Source organism: Rhinolophus sinicus, linkage group LG09, assembly GCF_036562045.2.
Source record: "Rhinolophus sinicus isolate RSC01 linkage group LG09, ASM3656204v1, whole genome shotgun sequence".
Lineage (NCBI taxonomy): Eukaryota > Metazoa > Chordata > Mammalia > Chiroptera > Rhinolophidae > Rhinolophus > Rhinolophus sinicus.
In genome coordinates, this window is record NC_133758.1 from 72,096,867 (window position 1) to 72,119,730 (window position 22,864).

At 37.5% G+C, this 22,864-nt stretch overlaps 1 protein-coding gene across 9 annotated transcripts in view; it reads right to left on the reverse strand.

Annotated features, from left to right (window-relative positions):
• The window catches only part of MAGI2 (membrane associated guanylate kinase, WW and PDZ domain containing 2), a 1,294,930-nt gene that overhangs the window by 346,672 nt on the left and 925,394 nt on the right, over positions 1 to 22,864 (reverse strand). The gene's annotated exons all lie outside the window — the stretch shown is intronic.

Genomic DNA, 22,864 nt, shown 5'->3' on the forward strand with positions numbered 1-22,864 from the left:
CATTAAATGCTAAAACATAATGTCACAAGTTCAAAGTAATAAAGTTAGTACTATAGAAGAAAAATATTACTAATTTTAGCACAAAATATATTGTCTCTGCTCCCATTTTCTGACTCTAAGGTATAAAATGGAAAGAAAGAAGCATTTCTGGCAAATGTCTCAAGGAATCCCAAAGCAGCACCAAACACCATAAAGAAGACATCCCCAACCCCACAAATAGGAGCAAGTAGATCAATCAGTGGTGGTGTGAACATTTAACCAGATGTTCTGTAAGAACTTGAACATGAGCCACAACTACTCTCACAAATATAAAGTAAATTTTAAATGTTGTTAACTTTAATATATCAACATTTCATCTTTTCAGGTTGGGACGTGGTTCAACAGTTTGCATGTTGATAAGGTATTGAGGTTCAAAGATGGACAGGGATTTCTGGGAGGCAGGGCTATTGATGGGAGTTGGAGAGTGGGTGGGTAGGACTCCCAGCCTTGGGGACAAGAATAGGGAAGAATGAAAATTTGCATATTGGTTAAGAGGGAGCATGGATGTCAGAGGGGGATGTAAGAATGGGCCAATGTGAGAGAGCAAACAAATGTCTGAAACAATAAGGACATTGTTAACAAGGTGTAACATGGTCTGACATGAAGTGACTATGTTGAAACAATGAAGAGGAGCCAGTGGCAAATTCTAAAGGAAAGATGCACAAGAGTCCTACAGACAATGACATCATTTGGGGATGTGGTAGGACAGGTGAGGGAAACACTGATGTGGTAAGCCAGGGCTGAGCCCAAGAATGCAAAGGTATCTGTTATGAAAGAGGAACTATTTCCTGAGACTAATATACTGCACTAGAAATACATATTAACTCTATATTTTTTATGTGACACCCACAAATTTAAAATAAATATCGACACATTTAATTAAATGCTTCAGACAGCATATAAATTGTTTATATCAAAACATTTTATTCTATGGCTTCTTATGGTCAAAAGGAGTGTTTTATTCTCTGTAGTTTCTTAAGTTACATTAGGCATGGGTTTGAGTGGCATATTCTAAGTACTTTTTTGTCTTCTAAAATAATTTTAAATTTGTGAGATTAAATGAGGTAATAGAAATAAAGCATTGAATGGTGGTCACTGAAAACCAATTAATATATCATAATTTTCTTTGCAAATGAAAAATATAAAATCCTAGTAAACAAGTGATAACATCAGGAAGTATACAGCCATTCTCTATTATTTCAGGTAAGTAACTAAATATAGCTGCTTTGGGAGAGATGTGGAGGAAAGATTTTGCTTTCCATCATTCCATTTCCTGAGACTAATATACTGAAATGTTGTTATTTTATTTTGAGGCAAACTAAGAATAGACTCTTGAAATGACTCATTTTTGCTCCTGACAATCCATTAAAAATAAACAAATTTGCTAATACAGATCATTCATTGCCTTTGCTCTGAGACATTCACTCATGGTTGAAGGAGAGGGGAAGTAATTCACATTCATAGAGCTCTCTCATAATCCTCCCTCAGTTGCTTTTATCTCCATCTGCAAAAGTTTATCAATCACTCTTTCCTTGGTGCCACACCTCCAGCCTTTCAGTTAGTCATTACAATACGTATTATTCTACAATATATTATTTATTTTCATGTTTGTTTTCCATCCTAACTGTGAATTACTTGAGAATAAGACCAAGTCTTATTCATCCAATTGTTTCCCAATTACAGCACATTACCTAGTGCATAATAGGTACTTAATAAGTGCTGAGTCATTTACATGGATTTTTTAAAAATATTGATAACACAATTATCCTGTGGGAAAGACATTATTGTGCTTGTTTTCTTGATAGGAAACAGGCTTGAAGAGTTTGGATAAACTCTTTATAGTCACAGACTTCAGTGGTAGAGTTTAGATTAAAAGCTTTCACATTTCATCAATTCTAACATGAATTATTTTTTATTTTTTCACTTAAAAAGCTCTGGAACTGGGGTGTGTTTCACAATTTATGGCAAGTTTTAATCACTGTCATCTAGGCAGCTGTTATCACTTTTATGTGTCTGAGGACATTTGAGTTAGAGACTTGGTTGGTACAACACACAATAAGCTTAACTTCTGTTAAAATATATTCCAAAAAATTACACTATGATTAACCCTGAAATAAAATTTATCGAAAATGCAGATAGAAAGGGCAACAGAAGAGCAGAGCATAAATTGGACACTAGTGAAGCAAACATTCATAATTGGAAGATTGTTGAAATTTCATATTTCTTGTTAAACAATAATGAAGTGCATTATGGAACTTATCAAAGGAAGATACACTCACAAATAGATAAAGCCCTGTTAACATTTGTTGGGATCAGTCAGCAAGATGGAAGGACACTAGAAGGGCAATAGAAGATGAATATGGCAGGAAAACTAAGCATACTGATGCTTGCAACTGAAAGGAGAGTAACTATAGCAATGATGAGACAGAACTAGCTTGCTGTTCATTAGAATCTTCTACGATGATGGAAATGTTCTATAATCTTTACATTTCAATATGGTAGCCACCAACATATGTGGCTATTGAGCATGTGACAAATGGCCATTGTAACTGAGAAAATGAGCTGTTGTTTCATTTTAATTAATTTAAATATAAATAGCCACATGTTCTTAGTGGATACCCTTTTGGATGGTATAGAACAAGGTGGTCCTGTATAAGCCAATATCTGTCTTTAGGAAAGTTGGCAATTGTTAAGTAAGATGGTAGAGTGAGTTTCTGTACTGTCATCTGCAAAGTGTAAATAAAATTTATTTCAAAATGTTGTGTAGGTTTGGATTTCTGGTCAAAAAGGCAGAGTAGGTAAATGCTGTGCTTACCTCCTCGCATGATCATGTCAAAATTACAACAAAACTACAGAGCAACAATGATAGAGAATTGCCAAAAGCCTAGCTACACAGAAGTCCTATTACTAAGGGCATAAAGAAGAAGCCATATTGAAACTAGTAGGAGGGGCAGAAACGTGGAATGGGTGGGTCCCACATGTGCGTATGACATTTAAAAATTGGAAGGGATATCTCAGCTGCAGAGGTACCCCCTGAGGAGTGAGGGGTCCCAGCCCCACATAAGATTCCCCAGCCCAGGTTTCTAGTACCAGGAAGAGAAGTCCCTATAACTTATGGCTGTGAAAACTAGCAAAGATTGTGCGTGAATGAGACAGAGGGCTGCCAGAGTCCAGACACTCCGTTTAAAGGGCCCAAGAACGAGTTTACTCACTGAAAGACTCATTCTCTTGGAGCTCCAACATGGGGCAGCAGCTCAACAGGTGCTGGGGACATACAGGGAGGAAATAAATTGTCTGGATTCAAGGCAAGGGCTTAAGGAGCAGCTTTCTCTCAGAGAGAAGTGCTGGCAGAGATCATTGTTTATTTGTTGAGCCCTACCCTTTCCCTGTGTGCATACACAGGAGGACACCATGTCTAATCTCCAACAACCTGGCTAACACACTTGGCCCTGCCCTACTGTCTCCCTGAGACCCCAACCCGCCCAACTTGCAGGCCCAACCAAACCATTTCTAGTTCTTTGTCCAGACAAACAACCTGTCTTGACTCATGGTGAGGACTTTGTACAATCTCTCAATGGTTCACAAACCACAGAAAAGAATCCCTTGGCTTTGAAATGCCCCGTACCTCTTCCTAAGCATCCATAAGCCTGACACTAGTGTTAGCCAGCCTCGGTTTGCAGCTTCCTGTCTCTAAAGCAACTCCAAGCCTAGTGTGGGTGGCAGTTATTTGAGGATTGCTTTGTGGCCCATGCCAGGTGACCCCAGGTAAGGGATAGGCTACAGCTGAACTTGGCCTGCGGCAGGGCCCCTCCCATAAGGCCCTGTGACCGGGATGCCTTGTAGCCGGCTTTGGACAGCACCTGAGCACCACCTGGTCATTCCACAGACAACACACCCAAAGGACAGACTAGGCAGGTGCCAGAGTCCTGTAAAAGTGAATCCTGCTCTGTAAGGTCAGCCCCTGCACAATAGCTCCTCCACTGTAGTCACAGCCAGTTCTCACAACCAATAAGCCTGGGGTTAATCCCTCCCATTGATGTGCACACAGAATTCAAGACTCAACTAAAACATGAGGGCACACACAACCCACACAAAGATCACACCTGGAACACCAGAATCTGGTGACCAGGGAGACTGCATCACAGGGCCCCACAGGACACCTACTACATAAGGCCATTCTACCAAGACTGTGAGACATAGCAGCTCTACCTAATACATAGAAACAAACACAGGGGGCAGCCAAAACTGGGAAACAAAGAAACATGTCCCAAATAAAAGAACAGAAAGACCTCCAGAAAAAGAACTAAACAAAATGGAGACAAGCAATCTAGCAGATGCAGAGTTCCAAACACTGGTTATAAGGATGCTGAATGATCTCAGTGAGAACTGCAACAGAGATAAGAAACATAAAAAATGGAGGTAGAAAACAAAAGAGAACCAGTTAGGAATAAAGAATACAATAACTGAAATGAAGACTACATTAGAGGGAATCAAAAGTAGATTAGATGAAGTAGAGAATTGAATCAGAGATTTTTAAGTTAAGGTAGCAGAAAACATCAAATGAGAAGAGCAAAAAGGAAAAAAGAATTAAAAAATGTGAAGATAATTTAAGGGGCCTCTGGGACAACATCAAGAATATCAACATTCATATCGTAGGGGTACCAGAAAGAGAAGAGAGACAGCAAGGAATTGGAAACCTGTTTTTAAAAATAATGACTAAAAATTTCTCTAACCTGGTGAAGGAAATAGATATACAAGCCCAGGAAGTGCAGAGAATCCCAAAAAAGATGAACCCAAAGAAGCCAACACCAAAACACATCATAATTAAAATGCCAAAGGTTAAATACTACGAGAGAATCTTAAAAGCAGCAAGAGAAAAGCAGTTAGTTACCTACAAGGGAGACCACATAAGACTGTCAGCTGATTTCTCAACAGAAGCTTTGCAGGCAAGAAGGAATTGGCAGGAAATATTCAAAGAGGTGAAAAGCGAGGACCTACAACCAAGATTACTTTACACAGCAAAGGTATCATTTAAATCTGAGGGACAGATAAAGAGCTTCCCAGACAAGAAAAAGCCAAAGGAGTTCATCACCACCAAACCAATATTACAGGAAATGTTAAAAAGACTTCTTTCAGAAGATGAAGAAAATATCAAAAATATGATTAATAAAATGGCAATAACTACATATCTATCAAAAATTACTTTCAATGTAAATGGATTAAATCCTCCAATCAAAAGATAGGGTGGCTCAATGGATAAGAAAACAAACCCTTACATGTGCTGCCTATAGGAGACTCACTTCAGATTGAAAGACACACACAGACTGAAAATAAAGGGATGGGAAAAGATATTTCATGAAAATTGAAAAAAAAAACAAAAAAAACAACAACAGAAGATAGGGTCACAATAGTTATACCAGACAAAATAGACTTTGAATCAAAGGCTATTAACAAGGGACAAAGAAGGACTAGGTAATCCCATTTCAGCATTTATCCAAAGAAACTCAAAATATTATTTTGATGGGACACATGCATCTATATGTTTCTTACAGTATATTTACAATGGTTAAGATATGGAGGCAGCCTGGGTGTGTGTCAACGAATGAACAAATAAAGAAAGGTGGTATATATGTACCATGGGATACTACTCTGCCATAAAACAGAATGAAATCTTGCCATCTGCAACAACATGGATGGACCTAGAGTGTATTGTACTGAGTAGAGTAAGTCAGACAATGAAAGATAAATGTCATGATTTCACTTATATGTGGAATCTAAATAAATGAACAATCAAAACAGAAACAGAAACAAAAATAGATACAGAGAACAAACTACTAGTTGCCAGTTTGGAGGGGAGTGGGGACTGGGTGAAAAAAGGTGAAGGGATTAAGAAGTATAAATTGGTAGTTACAAAATAGGGGATTTAAAGTACAGCATAAGGAATATAGTCAATTATATTGCAATAACTTTATATGGTGTGAGATGGATACTAGATTTATTGGGGTGATCACTTCCTAAGTTATATAAATGTTCAATCATTATGTTGTAGACCTGAAATTAATATAATTTTGTATGTGAAGGGTAATTGAAAAATAAAACAATTATTTAAAAAATATTGTGTGTGGGGGGGGCAGCCGGATGGCTCAATTGGTTAGAACACAAGCTCTTAACAACATCACCAGCTCAATTCCCACATGGGATGGTGGGTTGCGCCCCCTGCAACTAAGATTGAAAACGGCGACTGAACTTGGAGCTGAGCTGTGCCCTCCACAACTAGACTGAATGACAACGGCTTGGAGGTGATGGGCCCTGGAGAAACACACTGTTCCCCAATAGTCCCCAATAAAATTAAAAAATATATATATAATATGTATGTATTATACATATGATATATATATATATATATATATATATATATATATATATATATATATGGGTTTAATAAGATGCTATTATGGATTGTGCTTAGCATAAACCCTGGAATGTGGTAAATGACAAGATGGTAGTAGTAATAGGGAGAACAGGACCAGTAGGAGTTATGATAATGGTATCATCTTTATCTTTGCCGACAAACAGCATGTAAGGTCGGAATATTGCAATAAGCAACAGATTATAATGGAATGAATACTCTCTCCATCATTCTTCCCAAATGTCAATTGTCTAAAAATTAGTAAGTTCATTACAGATAGTAATTAAGCTATGAATAATCTCAGTAAATATTTCTCTGTCTGGAATTTCTAGAAGGTGAATGAAATGCACATGCAATGCTTTCGGATGTGTATCTGCATTTTGAAAATCCAAGTTCTAGGGTCTTGGACTTACCCTTTAATTCTTAAAGAGATGCCAGATTATTTCTAGCATTAATGAGAGTTCTAACAAGGATAGACTCTTTTTTGTTAACTACTGTTGTGTTTGCCAATGGGAACCTTGGAGAGATACTAATAATCAAGAATGTCCTTGCTGAGACCATACTGAGGGCTAGACTATGTTTAGAACTAGTGGGGAACCCTTCTGGGAATCCTTTGGTCTATGTTTATTAGTTAATATATTATAGGTGTGTGTGTGTGTGTGTGTGTGTGTGTGTGTGTGTGTTTGTGTGTGTGTGTAGGAGGGAAGGTGTGTGTATGTGAGAGTATGTGTGTGTAAGGAGACACCAGGCTAATAAGGACAATGAAGACTGGAATGGGGGTAAAATCATGGCATCTATACCCACAGAAACTTTTGATCTAGTTAAAAGTCATTCAAGAGAGAAGGGTAAAGAAGGGAAGCTGAAAGAGTTGGTGTTAGGAAAGATGTTCTTCTCTGGGATCAAGCAAAACTGCCTTTTTAAGGAAGAAGGTCCAGGAGATCGAACCATTTTCCCAACCTTTACATAGAATCCAAGTACAGTTTAACATCTGGAGACTGGCAGCTTTGGGCACAGTGAAAGATACCATCTTATGCACATAAATCAGCAGTGTGATGTCCACTATCAGAAAAGGCTGTGGTGAGAATGCCCCAAGGAACTTCACAAGTAGGTGACATTGACAATGGGACACTCAGGTAGCATAGGAAAAACTGGGCTGAACTTGCATAGAGACAAACACTGACAGTCCACTTCTCATAGCCTCTCATAAACACTGTGGGAATGCCTCACTGAGGTCCTACTGATCAGACAGTGTTTCGTATAAGCAGGCGTTAACATGAAGGTGACCTAATTTGTCCTCACTGGATGGTGATGCCAGAGGACACTGGGGTACACAAGCTGTTTGTTACTTTGGAGTTCCTGCTCTATTCAGAGCTTTTTGAGTTTCTATAGTTGTATGCCACAGCGATTTAGGGTGGAGTTAATCCAGGGTAGTTTGGGCCCCAATAAAGGACTGTTTGTTGCAAGCCTGCTCATCATTTGCCTTTTTATTGCTACCAGAACAATGGTAACTAGAAACACTAAATCTAACACTTGAATAAAGGCCCTTCAAAGAGCTTAACAGTGGTAATTACCAAACAGTACACACTAACGGTTCTTGGCAGGAAGTGAGGAACAAGAAGTAAAGAATTACCCCATGAACTGAAAAATTTGGGCAGTCCTTCAAATAAAAAATATGTAAATTTTAAAAATAGGAGGACCTTTAGAACAAAGAACTGTTCTCTTGAGAAATAAATAGAAATAAATACCAAATAAAGTTTAAGAATACACTCAGCCTCTTTTAGGAACCCTCCATTCAAAATGAAACCTTAAGTCATATTGGAAGATAACAAACTGTATGCTTATCCACATTGTTTAACTCGACCTACAAAGGCTGGTATAAAAGCAGTTGCCTTTTCTGGCAAAGGTCAGACTGATAGATATTCCTGTATCATTGGTCCTTTACTGTCCTCCAGGAATGATTAGTTATCATAACAAATGGATAAACTGGGGGACTTTTATTTCCTTCCATCCTTTCGATCTGATGATTTAGTACCAATCATCATTTAATACCCACATTTTATTTAGGAGTGCTGTTGATACCCTGGCCATGTAACTTGAATAACAAAGATGAAATACTTAGCTTGGCCATGTAATTAGTGTAACAAAAATGAAATACATGTTTACAGAGTATTAAGCAAAGTTCATGAAACGGGGAACCTTATTTTAGAGATGACTTTTTGAGCAATAAAATATGCTGGAAAAGAGAACAAAAGGAAGGAGGAAAGTTGATCTATCACAGGTCAGAGGTAATAGATCAAAAGGTGAGGAGTACATAAGGTGTTCCAAGCCCAGTTGACAAATTTGACATAAATAAATCACTAAGATCAGATGGCATTCACCCAAGAGTTTTGAAGCAACTCAAGGGTGAAATTGTGGAACTGTTGGCCAAATGTGTAAACTGTTATTACAAACAGTGACCTTGCCAGAGGACTGGCTCATTGCTGATGTGATTCTCATCTATAAAAAGGACTCTTGAGAAAATCTTAGAAACAAGATAGACCAGCAAGACTGGCTTTCCAGGCATGTAAGATGGGGAGAATAATAGAAAAGAGTCAATTTCATGAATATCTTTGCTTATCTAGCTTACTGGGGTAAAATCTGAATAGTTTTGGTGAGAGGAAATCATACCGACATGTCCTCTTTGGGTTTTTCTGAGGCTTTAAAGGGTAATTGTGTGACCTACAGAGACATAATTACTTTTCTTTAAAAAAAGGTCTTTGAAAAGATTTACTTATAATGGCTGTTTACAAAACACAGCTGAGTTAGCAGGGGTTTGGAGACACCTTCCCATCATTTGTTAAAAACTAACAATAGAAAACACAGGCCTCATAAGGATGACTTTTCTTGATGCATCCTATAGGGGTTATGAGAAACAATCATTTAATTAAATGGACTTGCACATAAATTTAGAGTAGATATTTTAAATTAATGTATTCTCCTAAGTTATAGTCAGAATGGAAATATCAAGCCAAGATGACAAAAAAAAAAAAAAAAAAAGCAAAAACTCAAAAAGATATTTGAATAAGAAGAAGTATGTTAGGTCAATCACAATGTGTACTTCAAGAGCGTACTCATACTTTGCACAAAGCAGACTCCTGATTCTAATCCTACCATTTCATTTCAGTTGTTACTACTCAGTCATCTTGTTCTTCTACTTCCTTTTCTCCCAAAGAATCACTAAACCATTTCCCAGTTGGGTTTCCTTCTCATTGATCCTAAAAGCTGAAAATATAAATAGGTTCAAGAAAGATTTTAACAATTATTTTTTCATCTATTGCTATTCGTTATTAAATGCAGTTAAAAACATATTTTTGTTTTCTTTTGTTTTGAATCAGGATGGAATTTTAGGAAAAATTCAGTCCAAGTTAAAAGATGTGAAATGACGGTACAAAGAAAATGTGTTTTGCTTGAGGTCACAGAATTTACATGTGGTAGAGCTGGAGATGGTAGGAGGAGGTAAAAATCTGAGTATGTACTAACTGTGGGTCCTTTCTAAGGACTGATCTGCTCATATGCCCGGTGAGAATCAGGAAGGCTTAGCAGAAGTCACTCTGTGTTTCTATAGGTATAGGAGCTGAATGGTGATACCAGAAGTCGTGCAGTGGTAGAAGGTTTTATTGTTCTCACTTGGAATGGAAAGGCCCTGTGTCCTTAGGCACATCTGTTGGACAAAGACTCAGCCACATTATAGGTCACTGACTCTCAGACTGCCGGGCTACTATAGTCCTTCACCAAGTGGTAAGTGATTCAAACTCCCGAGATACAGTAGCCCAGTGTAGCCTCTGTACTTCTATGTTTCTAGGATGGGAGAATACATACATATGAACACATTCATCATATAGTACAATGGCAGAAATAATGCTTGTGTTACCAGTGAGGGGAACCAGCGTTTGCCACCCCAAAATGTGCCTTTTGGAATATAGATTATTTTAAGCTGGTTATGTTTAAAAAACAGACTGAAAAAGAACCTTTGATTTTTCTCCTTTACCTGCCTAAAGGAATTCACATAGAAAATCCTTTGCCAGGAAGGGAACTTTAGCACGTATGAGTTAAGTGTGGCAGACAGGGAGAAATCTAGCAAAGCCTGTTTGTTGGACTCCTGTCTGTGTCCCATTTTCTGGTGGCCCAGTGAGAATTTGCTTAACACATGTTTGCTCTTCTCATTTACCTGTGAATTGTCTACTGTCCCTTTGAAATCTTAGACCCCTGCTTCCCTCCCCTCTGTCCAGAATAATCTCGGGGTCCTATATTTTTAGGGAACCCCTGTATGAATGTAATATATTTGGTTGTTTTTTTCCTGTTACTCTGTCTCATGTTAATTTGATTACTAGACCAGCCAGAAGAATTTAGAAAGGTGGGAGGAAAAATTGTTTTTCTGCACCCACACTAAAAAAAAACACTAAATTTCTTAGAAAAAGTGGGTCTAGAAGCCTTTAGGTAGCAAATTAGAGCACAATGATAAATATTAAAGCATCCAGAGAATGCATTCCAAATAAGAAACATAAACTTTATTATGTTTTAAACCCATAGTCAAATCCAATTTATGATTTGGTTTCTATAATGAGTGTTGAAGCAGTAGGTCATTCTGTTCCAAAACACAAATTGGTAAAAGGTACTTCAAAACACAGGTGGCTACAAAACTGCTGGCAAATGGCCAAGATACATTTTTATAACTGACCAAAGCATCATGGGAACATTCCACCACTCCCACCCACTCCTCATTGTTCTGGTCCTTGTTTCATGCTGAGCCTGACAGATTTTCCTTTTCTTTTCTTTTGTGTTGTTTTTCTCATATGTACTTTAGGTAATGCCAAACATTTGTGAGATGGCTTCCTGGGGTTAAGAGGTAGGCTGGGAGGGCTTAAAGGCAGGGGTTTCAGCAGGAGGTGGGGAGAGGTAATTTCTCTTCTGGAAACTCCACTGGAAAAATGGATTTCCTTCCCCGTTTTATTGTTGTTGTTTTTCCATGAGAAGCTAATAGATTGGCAAGGGGATTAAACCCACAGCCTTGGACTCATTAGCACCACACAAGTAAGAAAAAAAGAATAAATGTGGACCTTTTGTTTTGAAACTACTACTATTTTGTTAGCAATTTAGATGTCGTTTTATTCAAGACATTTTTATAAAAAATAAGGCTTCCCCTTGTTAATAATAGTGACAATAATTATTACAACAAATATTAATTATTTAATAACATAATAAAGACAATATAATAACATTTTATTATGAAGTGACTAAAACTTATATAGTACTTGTTATGTGCCAACAGTTTTGTGTTTTGTACACACTTACTCATTTTATACTCATAAGAATCCAGAGGCATAGGTACTATAAGTATTTCTCTTCTTATAGATAAAGAATTTGAGGCATCAATAGTTTAAGTAACTTGTCCAAGGCCACATGGGTAGTGAGTGTTGGAGTTGGGATTGATTAGGCATTTAGGAGCCAGAATCGTCCTAACCACCATGTTACACGCCTTTCTAAAGGCATGCTCTAGAGCAGCATTTCCCAGACTTGCGCGTGCACATGCAGCAGCTGGTCACTTTGCTGCAAAGCGGATTCTGGTTCTGTAGACCTAGAACAACGAGGCCTGAGATTTTGCATTTTTTAACAAGTTCCCAGGTGATTCTGGTCTTTTGAGACAGACTTTGAATAAAATATTGTAGTGCTCAAGTTGTCTTGGAAGAGTTGACTTGGAAAAGTAGGGGGGCTGGGATCGATGAGAGAAATGAAATACATAGAAATGAAAAACATGCGTATAAATGTTCATATAGATTCTACAGCAAAAACATTCTACAGAAGGTACCTTTCATTTTGTAATGGGATAAATACAATAATAAAATTACCTTAGATGTTTTAGTGCAATACTAATTTTAAAAGGTAAGCAGTATTCCAGGAAACTTAAAATTGTTGGAGAAAAACACCCCTCCATTTCTTAATATATTTAGTGTTCAGCTTTCAAGCTATTTCTTCTTTTTATGAAACTCAGAAATTTCTCACCTTCTCTCATATTATGATGAAAGTAATAGAATCCTTGAACATCCCTTAAACAGTTACAGTGGGAAAATCTACAAATAAGGCTGGAAATGGAGGAAAAGGAAACGTTCCAACTTCCTGAAACACTTTTGAAGAGAGAAGCCTACGAGCAGGCAGAGATGCGTCCCCCTGCACCTCACCGCCAAAAGTGTTACAAACCGGTCTATTTCCTGTTATTCTCCCTAAGAAACCACCAGTCTGAGAGGTTTGAAATCTTTTAAGCTTTAGAGCTCTCTATTAAAACACAAAACAGGTGGCATAGTAAACGATAACGTGTTTATAGTCGACATTTCCAAGGGGGTGGCTTTCTCATCGGGATCAGTAATTGACTAAGTTGTCTCAAGTCCAATAGGAGGGTTTACTAATGAAAGGGAAAAGCAGAAATCCCAGAGAGAAGGCTCTCCCGAGTGAGTTTAATGTGCTGAACTCACAATTCCGCCTCGGTTTGCTTGAGCATGATATAATTTCTGACTCTCCTCACAGGGTCATGTGTATAGGGTCACAGCTTCTCTATAAGCCGAATTTCACCCTTGGAATCAGTGAAGGATGCAGTTTTTCTTTCTTTCTTTTTTTTTTTTAAGCAAAAGAAAACACCTATTTAGTTTATGAATATCTTTCTTACACTTCCTGTTGATTCAATGAATTGTTGAGTAGCCCCCATGATTACTAACTTCATTTAGGGGAATATGTGTGTGCGTGGTTCGGTAATTATTTGAGACACTTGCAAATAGGAGGACTTTCAAAAGCTGACTGAAGGTGTGAAGGCAGATCACAGTTTGCCTGTTTTCTTTTGACTGTCTAAATACTGATAACTGCTAATTAGAAAGAGCAAGGAAAGCAGTGGTTGGTAACTCACTTTAAAATTCAATCAGATTCTTCTCAAAGGCTAAAAGAAAGCAGTTCTATTTCTCAGATATTTTATTGACTTTGTAAATCATATTAAGAATTTTACATGTAGGTGTTTAATCAGAAGCTTGCTCCCCACCCCACCCCCGAAGTTATTTATGCCAACTGGCCAGTCAAAGCAAGAAAAACAAAATCTTGGAAGTGAAAGAATGGCAGGTGGTAAATGACAAAGGTGATCCCAAACTCTGGGACAAATACAGATTCCATGACCTTCACACCATAAATACACAGCTTGCGTTTTACGCATAGTAAGTATGTGTATTAAGGTATATTTTTGTGATTTCAAGTCTGACAATTTGAGTGCAGCTACTCAAATTCTTAAGCAAACTAGCAGTATTTATCTCTTTTGAAGATGTGTGAGAAATATGGCTGAGGGGAAAATAGACAGGTAAAAACTAAAATCCACAAGGAAATTATCAAAGATTTAAAAAAATAGACATTTGGCTTCGTATACATAAAATATTTAGATATCTAAGTTAACTTTTACATTTTCCATGTAGCGTAGCCCATGTTTAAAGAATCATGAAGTCAGAATTATCTCAAATCTCTCGAGTTTAAGTTCCTAATTTAAAGGAAAACATAAGTAAAATAAAATTGATTTTTAAAAACCAAGTAACTCATTCACACTTTGTGTAAGAGAGTACATTTAAATATTAAATTGTTGTTATTAAAATTAATATTAAAACATTAAATTACCCTTGTTTGACATTTAGAAAGTTTGGCTGAAGCCAGCAAGATATTCTGTGTATTAGTTAAAAAAAAATAATCCAGTAAAGGTCTTGTAAAAAATGTCAAGCAAAATTAGTTTTTCCTTTTGCCAAAAACAATTTATACTTGACCTCACAGAAACAGAAGCATGATAATTTTGAAATTAATAAATGTTATTAACTTCTCTGGTATTTAGATTGTAATAATTGCAAGGTTGTGCAATTAAAACATTTTCAGATTCTAGTTTCTAACCATGCCTAAATAGCAGAAGTAAACAAACTCCCCTCACATTTTATTTCTAGTCAGTAAAACCCAGAATACCAGGGTTTCTCAAGAATACAAGCTTGGTGTGATTTCTTCAAATGTTCTAAAACACATATTTCATCATTGTTGATTTGTGTGATAATTATTTGTAGAATTTTTTGAAAAAACTTAGTATTTTGTTTCTAATTAATAGAGTTAGTAATCAATCACCTTTGGTGCAATTACTCATAATTCCTCAAATGATAAACATTTAGTGTGTAAATAAACACTATCTACCAAATTTGTTCTATTTCCAGTATAGTCTGTTGGTCTCCAATTGTTATTGATTATATTGTGCCATAGAGTTCAAAATATAAATAAAATGGAATGAATATTTAACCTATATTATGAAATAAAAGAATGAGTAATCTATTTAATATGCATATATAAAACACACATTTCCATTATGAATAGTACTAGCAATGGGTTAAATATGAACACACTGTGACAAATATTTAATATCAGATAATGTTAACGTCTCATTTTAGTGAGAAATTTTACCTCTGACCCTATGACCTTAATGACTGTAACAAATTAATTATGTAACAAAATAACCTGATTAGTGTTTTATGCTTGTAATTCCCATGTTCACTCTTTACTGGAGCTGCTCGTGAACAATACAAAGGTCCAAGGATATAAGAGGTCAAAATTAGAATTACATTTATAAAGCTCAAAGTTCTCTCTCACAAAGGCGTTAAATATCTAGCCTTTTCTCCTTGCTATTAAAATCACAGATCTGAAATATATCTATGCCCTCCTTCTTTTTTATGGTATTCCAAATTCAGCTTAACTGCCTAGTAAGTACTTTTAATCGATGCAGTTAGCAGCAGATAGCTTTTGGAGAAATGAATTGTTATTACGTGTGTTTACTACTCCTCACTTGCATAAAATTTACCTTTCAAGCCTTAAAGGACAACCTCTAATTGCAATATCTCAGGATTTGATGATTCACTCATTGCTCACCTTATCCATAACCTCCTTGGATTTATAGATTTCAATTTATTTTCTCTCAGCCTTTAAACTTCTTTTATTGAATAACCTTCCTATTTCTTTGGTCATTTAAAATATTTTCCTCCTCTGAACTTTCTCCATTTATGTTTAGTCTAGCGAAGGGTGTCTCAATCAGAACAGCATAAAGTAGTGTCTCTTTGTGAGGCATCTCATGGTTTTGCAGTGAGTGTTTTCTGTCTTATTTGCAATACTTTTCTGGATGATGTCAGCACTGGAGGGTGCTCTCAGTTGCAGCAGCACCTGGGCTGAGAGTCAATAGTGCAAGGTGGAAAATAGGACAGAACACTATTTGAAAGAGAGGTAAATTTTTTCTTTTTATGAAATTCTTATTCTCTTTAGACCAGTTTTAAGCCAGAATACAACTGATTTAGAATCTAGGCACACAGTTTCCTGCAATGTAACATGTGAGGATTTTCACATTATAGATTTCTAGAGGGCCAAGTTTAACACTTTACTTAGCTAATCACTGAATAAATGTCTGAAGCATTTGTGTCACAGTTTCATCTAAGCAAATACTAAGATCAAGTTATTATGTCACAGGAGGGAAATACGAATTGATACAAAATATTCCTCCCTGATGTCAGCTGCAGTCAAATGCTCCCCTGTTTTTAAAGATATAGATACAAAGATTAGCCTATGCCAAGAAAAAAGCCTACATACTTAGCTCTTTAAAACTTTATAAAATTTGGTTGAATCCAGGTAGATATTCTGTGTATTGGTAGAAAAAAATAGTGGATCAGTAAAAGGAAGCAGAATTTGCCACCCCAAAATATGCCTCTTTGGCATAAGATCATTTTATATTGATTATTTTTAAGTAACAACAAACAGAGGCAAAGCTCTGAAAACCTAGTAGAAGTTACCCTTTTGTAAGAGACAGTAACATTTATAAGGACCATTTGGAAAAGTGTCTCCCTTTCTGAACCAGGAAGAGCAGGATAACTATATCTCTAGAAATTTTTATCAAAGGAGAAAATAAGGGACTTAACTGTATAACAACCATATCCTTGTTTAGTGTGCTTTTTCTGATAGCCTCTCATATTGGCTTCTCCTAGCGTCCAATTTTTTTTTGTCTTTACATGGTGGTTGAATTTAAGGTGGTGGCTTGAGTCATTTGGGAAATTACTCAGTTTTTCAGTGTCTCTATCATTGATACAGGAGGTATACATGTTAGTAAACTTCTGTTTGTTTTTTTCCTGTTAATCTGTCTTTTATTACAGGGGGGTATCAGCCAAGAACATAGAAGGGTAGAGGGAAAATTATTTTTCCTCCCAAATATCAGACCCATGGTATAGATTATGTCAATTAAGCAAATTACAACAATTGAATACTGATGAGAATCTGGAAAATTAAGTAAAAAGATCTTATTGTGGAAAACTATAACCATATACTCAAATCTGATGGTTACACGGTAACCTACCAGGACACCCGGAGTCAAAATATACTTCTAGGTTCCAGAGAAGACACGATGGATGGCTGTGATAACTTACTACAAGAGATGTACGAAAAGAGAGGGTAAGATGGTTTACTGGCTTAGATAGCTGTCTCTGGAAAGGAGACAAGAAACACTTCAGTTCCTCCCTCTTTTTCATGGGAGGAGGAATGTTTCTCTACACTAGTGGGGTAATCTGCCTGAGTGAGAGGTCCCTCTGTTCCCTTCGGGAGGGCAACCTTGCCTGAAATAATGCATTCTTTGTTAATAATTTCCTTTTCCTTTTTCTGCCCCCTTTTTGTATTAAAAAAAAGCCTTCCACTCTGTAAAGCCCTTTGGAGCTCCTATTTGCTATATGGGATGCTGCCTGATTCATTAATTGTTCAATAAAGCCAATTAGATCTTAAAATTTCCTGTGTTGAATTTTTGTTATTTAAAAGGATGAAAAGGGATGATTTCAGCTCACTCCATCTCCTGTATTATCCCATTTCCTGCACATATAATGGGACTAGGCCTCAGAGTAGGACAATTAATGGGTTATTCTAGAACAGCATCAAGAAAGTGGGATATAAAGGGATACAAGCTTAAAATTTTGGACATGTTGAAAAATTTGGAAAATAAATGAATTGAAGATATATCACCTCCTGAGGAGGAGGAAGAAATATAAGTAAGGAAAGACAAGAAAAATAGTCTTTAAAGCAAAATGAAAATGTAAGGCTAAATGACTAAAAACCTACTCTCTTCCACCAAGAAGTAGGTGGCTAGCCATTGTAATTTTTCATTAATTCCCTGGTGGTCCTATGTCTCCTACACCCCAACATGGACCTGCCTAAGACTTAAACTCAATCATCAAATGCCTCACAAGTTTTAGAACTTGAATTCTGGAGTCTGTTTTGGGTTTTCATTGCAGTTCTGCCACTTTGCTACCTGATTCATTTTGGATAATTTATTCAACCTTTCTATGCTTATTTCTTGATCTATAAATGGGGTCATTAAAGCATTTAGCACCCAGAGACTGTTGTGAGAATTAAGGTGAGTTAATGTGTTAATAGGGCTTAGCACAGTTTCTGGCTTATAATAAATGCTCAATAAATGCCAGTTAGTATTACGTTCTTCATTTAATAGAGACACTTTGTGGGGGAATGGTTATCACCCCACACCTTGAAATATTAGTGGAAGAGCTGTTGGTCTAAAATTCAAGTTGTTAAGCCGCCATTTAACTGCTCAGAAGGACACTGCTTTTCCTTCACGGAAGACCAAAGGAATTTCAGTTGTGCCTGTCTGTCACCAGTGGACCACACTCTGCCAGTTTCCCCAAGATTTCCTTTTAGACACCTCCAGCTGAGTCTAACCTGGTACACTCTGTACTTTGAAAACTCTATAAGCTAAAGAAAACAAAGCACACAGAAGTGGGCTCACATGCTGAGAAATGCAAAGCAGAAGCTACAGGAACCCATAGGCCTGCAGGCACTAAAGCTGCAAACACCAGCTTGTTCTAAAGTTGTGCCCCAGGTCTCCAAGAAGCCCAGGACACATTTCTGTTTCAGCCATAAAGCACCCAGCACTCTCACCCACCCTCTGATGCTTCAGATGCGTTTGCCTCAATCAACAAAATGAAAATCTAGAGCCCCCAAAACAGAGCTCCTTGCTAAAGGCAAAATAAACAAATTTCTATTGGACAGGGGACTTTTTCTTGGATCTCCGCTATGATGGTTGCATTTACTTTTCTCTTCTCTAAAACCACATCCAAGTTATTAAATTCTACGGACAGAAGTAAACAGACTTTCCTTAAGAGTTTTGCACATTCTCAAAGCAGAGGACCGGGTTAAACAGGAAGCAGAGAAACACCTTTTGAGCAAAGTCCTTCACATAAGAAGGTTTTTCTGAGATTTTTCAGGAAAAGATCCCGGGGCAAGCTTATAAGTCTTTTAAATTCAAGAGGTTGCTTATTTTTACAAAGTATCCAGGTAAAGAATTGGGCGCAGATTCATGTTTATGTTTATACCAAGGGTCGGACTGGTCAAGAGCCTACATTTGCTTAATAAGCCCACTCAGTGATGGACAGGAAGACCTTGCTTTAGAAATGAGTCCCTTTTGTAGGTTCCTGCCAGTGAGACAATAGTAACCCAATTAAACAATTCCCATGAAAGCCAAGAGCAATGAAGTGAAAACCAATGAGGTAAAAGCCACTTGAATCCTTTCTGGCTGAGGTTGCCAAATCAGTCACAGAGAACTCTGAAGAGGAGAAATGTTAATGAGGAGAAAGTCCTTGTAACAGATCTTGTCTTAAATCTCAATTCTACCTGGAGTCATCACTAGGCAAGTGGTCTGAGAGGTTTATGAAATTTGGGGAGTTGGAGGCTCCCTACTTGGGAAATAAATCCAAGCTTTTATGTTTATGACTAAGAACAAACAAAACAAACAGCAAAGCCCAAAAAAAGCTTTCACTATTTGATTTTTCCTGGTAGTGCCCATCTGGCAGCACAGGCTGCTCTGTAGATTTGCCCTATGGTACTTCTCCGATCAAAGACCCTGTCTACTTGCAAGGCTTCTGGATAAGCCTACTGTGTTCTCCCGATCATCACATCTCATACCTCCCAGCCACTTCCCAGAGTGGGCCAGTCCTCAGAAGCCATCCAGATGCCCTCAATGCCCAAACGCAAATATCTGAGACATGAATGACATCTACGAATGCAGACTGGTTCATAGGTGGGGGATGAAAATGGCACTGAGTCATCTGTATGACATTGGTGTGGCATGGGTATGCAATGATCCCAGTAGCTCTCTCCAGAGCCGATCTATACCAAAAGCATAGCAGAGTCAGAGTGAAACAACAGAATTTCTTGGAAAAGATGTTTGAGCAGGAGCCTGGAGAACATAGAAAAATTCCCTGTCATACTTGAAAACATGTAACCTGCTACTGATGGCGACAGGTTGTCATTGCTCTGTGCCAGTGACAGCTCATGGTGTCTGAAGCAACCCACGAGGCATCATGGCTGCCTTTCAGCAGCTTCTTGGTTGTCTGTTTCTGCAGTCAGAGGCAAGACAGATTACAGATTAGCAGGGGCTCCTTGGAATACAGAACATCCTTTCAACAAGGTCTTGCCCTTTCTACTTTCTACAAATTGATTCATGAAAGCCTTCTGGAACTTGGGGAGAAGTAATGCAAAAAGAACCTGCACTTTCCAATAGTTTCTTCTCCCGGGACATAACAGATTCTAAACAAAAAGCCATGTCTAAGGCAGGACAAAGGGCACAAGCTGTTTACCTGAAAAGACCCAGTTTAGAAATAAAGTTTGGCTTCCACTCACATGCAGAAAATGTGTCCTGGTATTTCATTCACCTTTTCACCCAGGCTCTGCACACACATCTTGACAGCAGATGAGAGTAGCGGGGACATGAAGTGACAATACCAGCACAAGGGCAGCGACACTGAAGCCAATTGCATCAGCGGTAAACTGTATTACAAGTGGTGACTAGAACACTAATAATATGTTTTGAAGAAATAATGGCATGACATGTCCACTGAGTTTTCCCTTAACACTTGTCTTGTACTCCCAAGTGACATATCACAGTCCACAGCATTATTATGAAGTGTGAAAAAAGACAGTTGTGAGGGATTGTAATTTGATATCTAGGTAGAAAAAGCTCTCCAAATAAAAGTTTTACAAATGAGAAACAAAAACTCATAGACACAGACAATAGTTTAGTGGTTACCAGAGGGTAAGGGGGAAGCGGGATGGTAGATGAGGGTAAAGGGGATCAAATATATGGTGATGGAAGGAGAACTGACTCTGGGTGGTGAACACACAATGGGATTTATAGATTATGTAATACAGAATTGTACACCAGAAATGTATGTAACTTTACTAACAATTGTCACCCCAATAAACTTTAATTAAAAAAAATATATATATATGTTTTAAAGACGGTAATTTCAGCTTCTGACATCATTATTGTATCTAATGGAAATCCTTCTTCATAATTCATGAAAGGTGTTAGAATGTCAAATGAGGTAATAACATGTCAAAAATGACTTAGGAGCGATACCAACAGTTTTATTATTGGTTGCTCTTTATGTTACAGGTAATAACACTTCGAACCCTTGATCCTTGGTAGCACTAAGCATATGATGCTAAAAGACACACAATAAGGTGTCAGCTGATGAGAATACAGCAAACAGATAATTACATAACACTTTTTTAGAGTCTCTGACATACAAGGTCTGACAATGAAGTTCGTGAACTCATCCTAGAAAAACATACCTCTTTGCTGAATATCCCTATGGTTACCTTCGAAGAAGTACTCCCCTTGGGAAGCTATGCACTGACACCAGAACCTAGTCCACCCTTCAAAGCAATTTTGGAACTCTTTTTCTGGGATGGCCATCAGAGATGTCATCGTAGGACGCTTCACATCCTGAATGTCATCAAAATGTCTTCCTTTCAATATTCCCTTTATCTTCTGGTAAAGAAAGAAGTCATTGGGGGCCAGATCAGGTGAGTAGGGAGGGTGTTCTAATACAGTTATTTGTTTACTGGCTAAAAACTCCCTCACAGACAGTGCTGTGTGAGCTGGTGCATTGTTGTAATGCAAGAGCCATGAATTGTTGGCAAAAAGTTCAGGTCATTTTCATCTAAATTTTACATCAGCCTTTTCACACTTCCAAATAGTAAACTTAGTTAACTGTTTGTCCAGTTGGTACAAATTCATAATGAATAATCCCTTTGATATCAAAAAAGGTTAGCAACATCGTTTTGACTCTCGTTTTGGACTGATGGAACATTTCTGGTTGTGGAGAATTGGCTGACTTTCGTTGCACACTCTGATGCTTTGTTTCAGGGTCATATTAGTACACCCATGCTTCATCACCAGTGATAACATGGTCCAAAAGCTCATCTTGCCTCTCCAAAAGGTCTTGGCAAACTTTGACTCTCCTTTGCTTTTTTGTTCACCAGTGAGCTCTTTTGAGACCATTTTTGCGCATACCTTTCTCATGCCAAGATTTTCAGTTAAGATTTTCCTAACTGTTTCTCTATCAATGTTTACTTATCTGCTGTGTTTCTCACAGTCAGCCAGCAATTCTGACGCACAATTGGAAGAATTTTTTCGTCAGTTCCACTTGTAACTTGCCGCCCTGACCTCTCTTCATCAGTGACATGTTCTCTCCCCTCAGAAAAACGTTTAATCCATTTGTATACTGCCGTTTTCTTCATCGCATTATCTCTACAAACTTGGACTAACGTGTCCCTGATTTCACTTCCATTTTGCTGAATTTAACAAGGAATTTAATGTTTCTTCATTGCTCTAATTCAAGCTCAGACATTCTCATGATTGCACACAAAAACACACAACAATAATGAATGTCACTCAACAAGACACCGCCACATGTCAACATGAACACAGCTGTGAGACACTGATATACCAAGGTTATGAAACCTTACCGAGCTGTTTGTACAGTGCGGCCAATGTAAGTGCACGGTGGCAAGTTCGCAAACTGAATTGTCAGACCTCATATGCATATATTCCTCTTTATTCTGACAGACTCTGTACTGGGGTCTTTTTCTAAAAGCATATACTCATCATAAAAAATTAAATTCATGTCATGTAAAAAGAAGTCATGTTCTTCTGATATCTGTATTATAGTTTTCTTTGTCTTTATACACTATGTGTAAAGGTCCTTTTTTAAAAGCATAAATTAGTCACAAAAAGAGAATTCACGTAGTAAGCTAAAAAATAAAACAAAACATGAATCCATTAGCTCCCTGGGATTACGACCTTTTAAAAAATTTGTGATATGAATTCAAGTATTTTGGTGCTTAGTTTATACTTTTACACACTCTACATCATATCTCAAATCAGGCATTCATGCTGTAATATATGAATCTGGTAGGAGTTTCCTGGCTAAGTTGACAATGACTGGCAGGATGTTATCACTAAATGACTTCACCAGAATATGGGCAGACACTTGCTCTGACATGCAG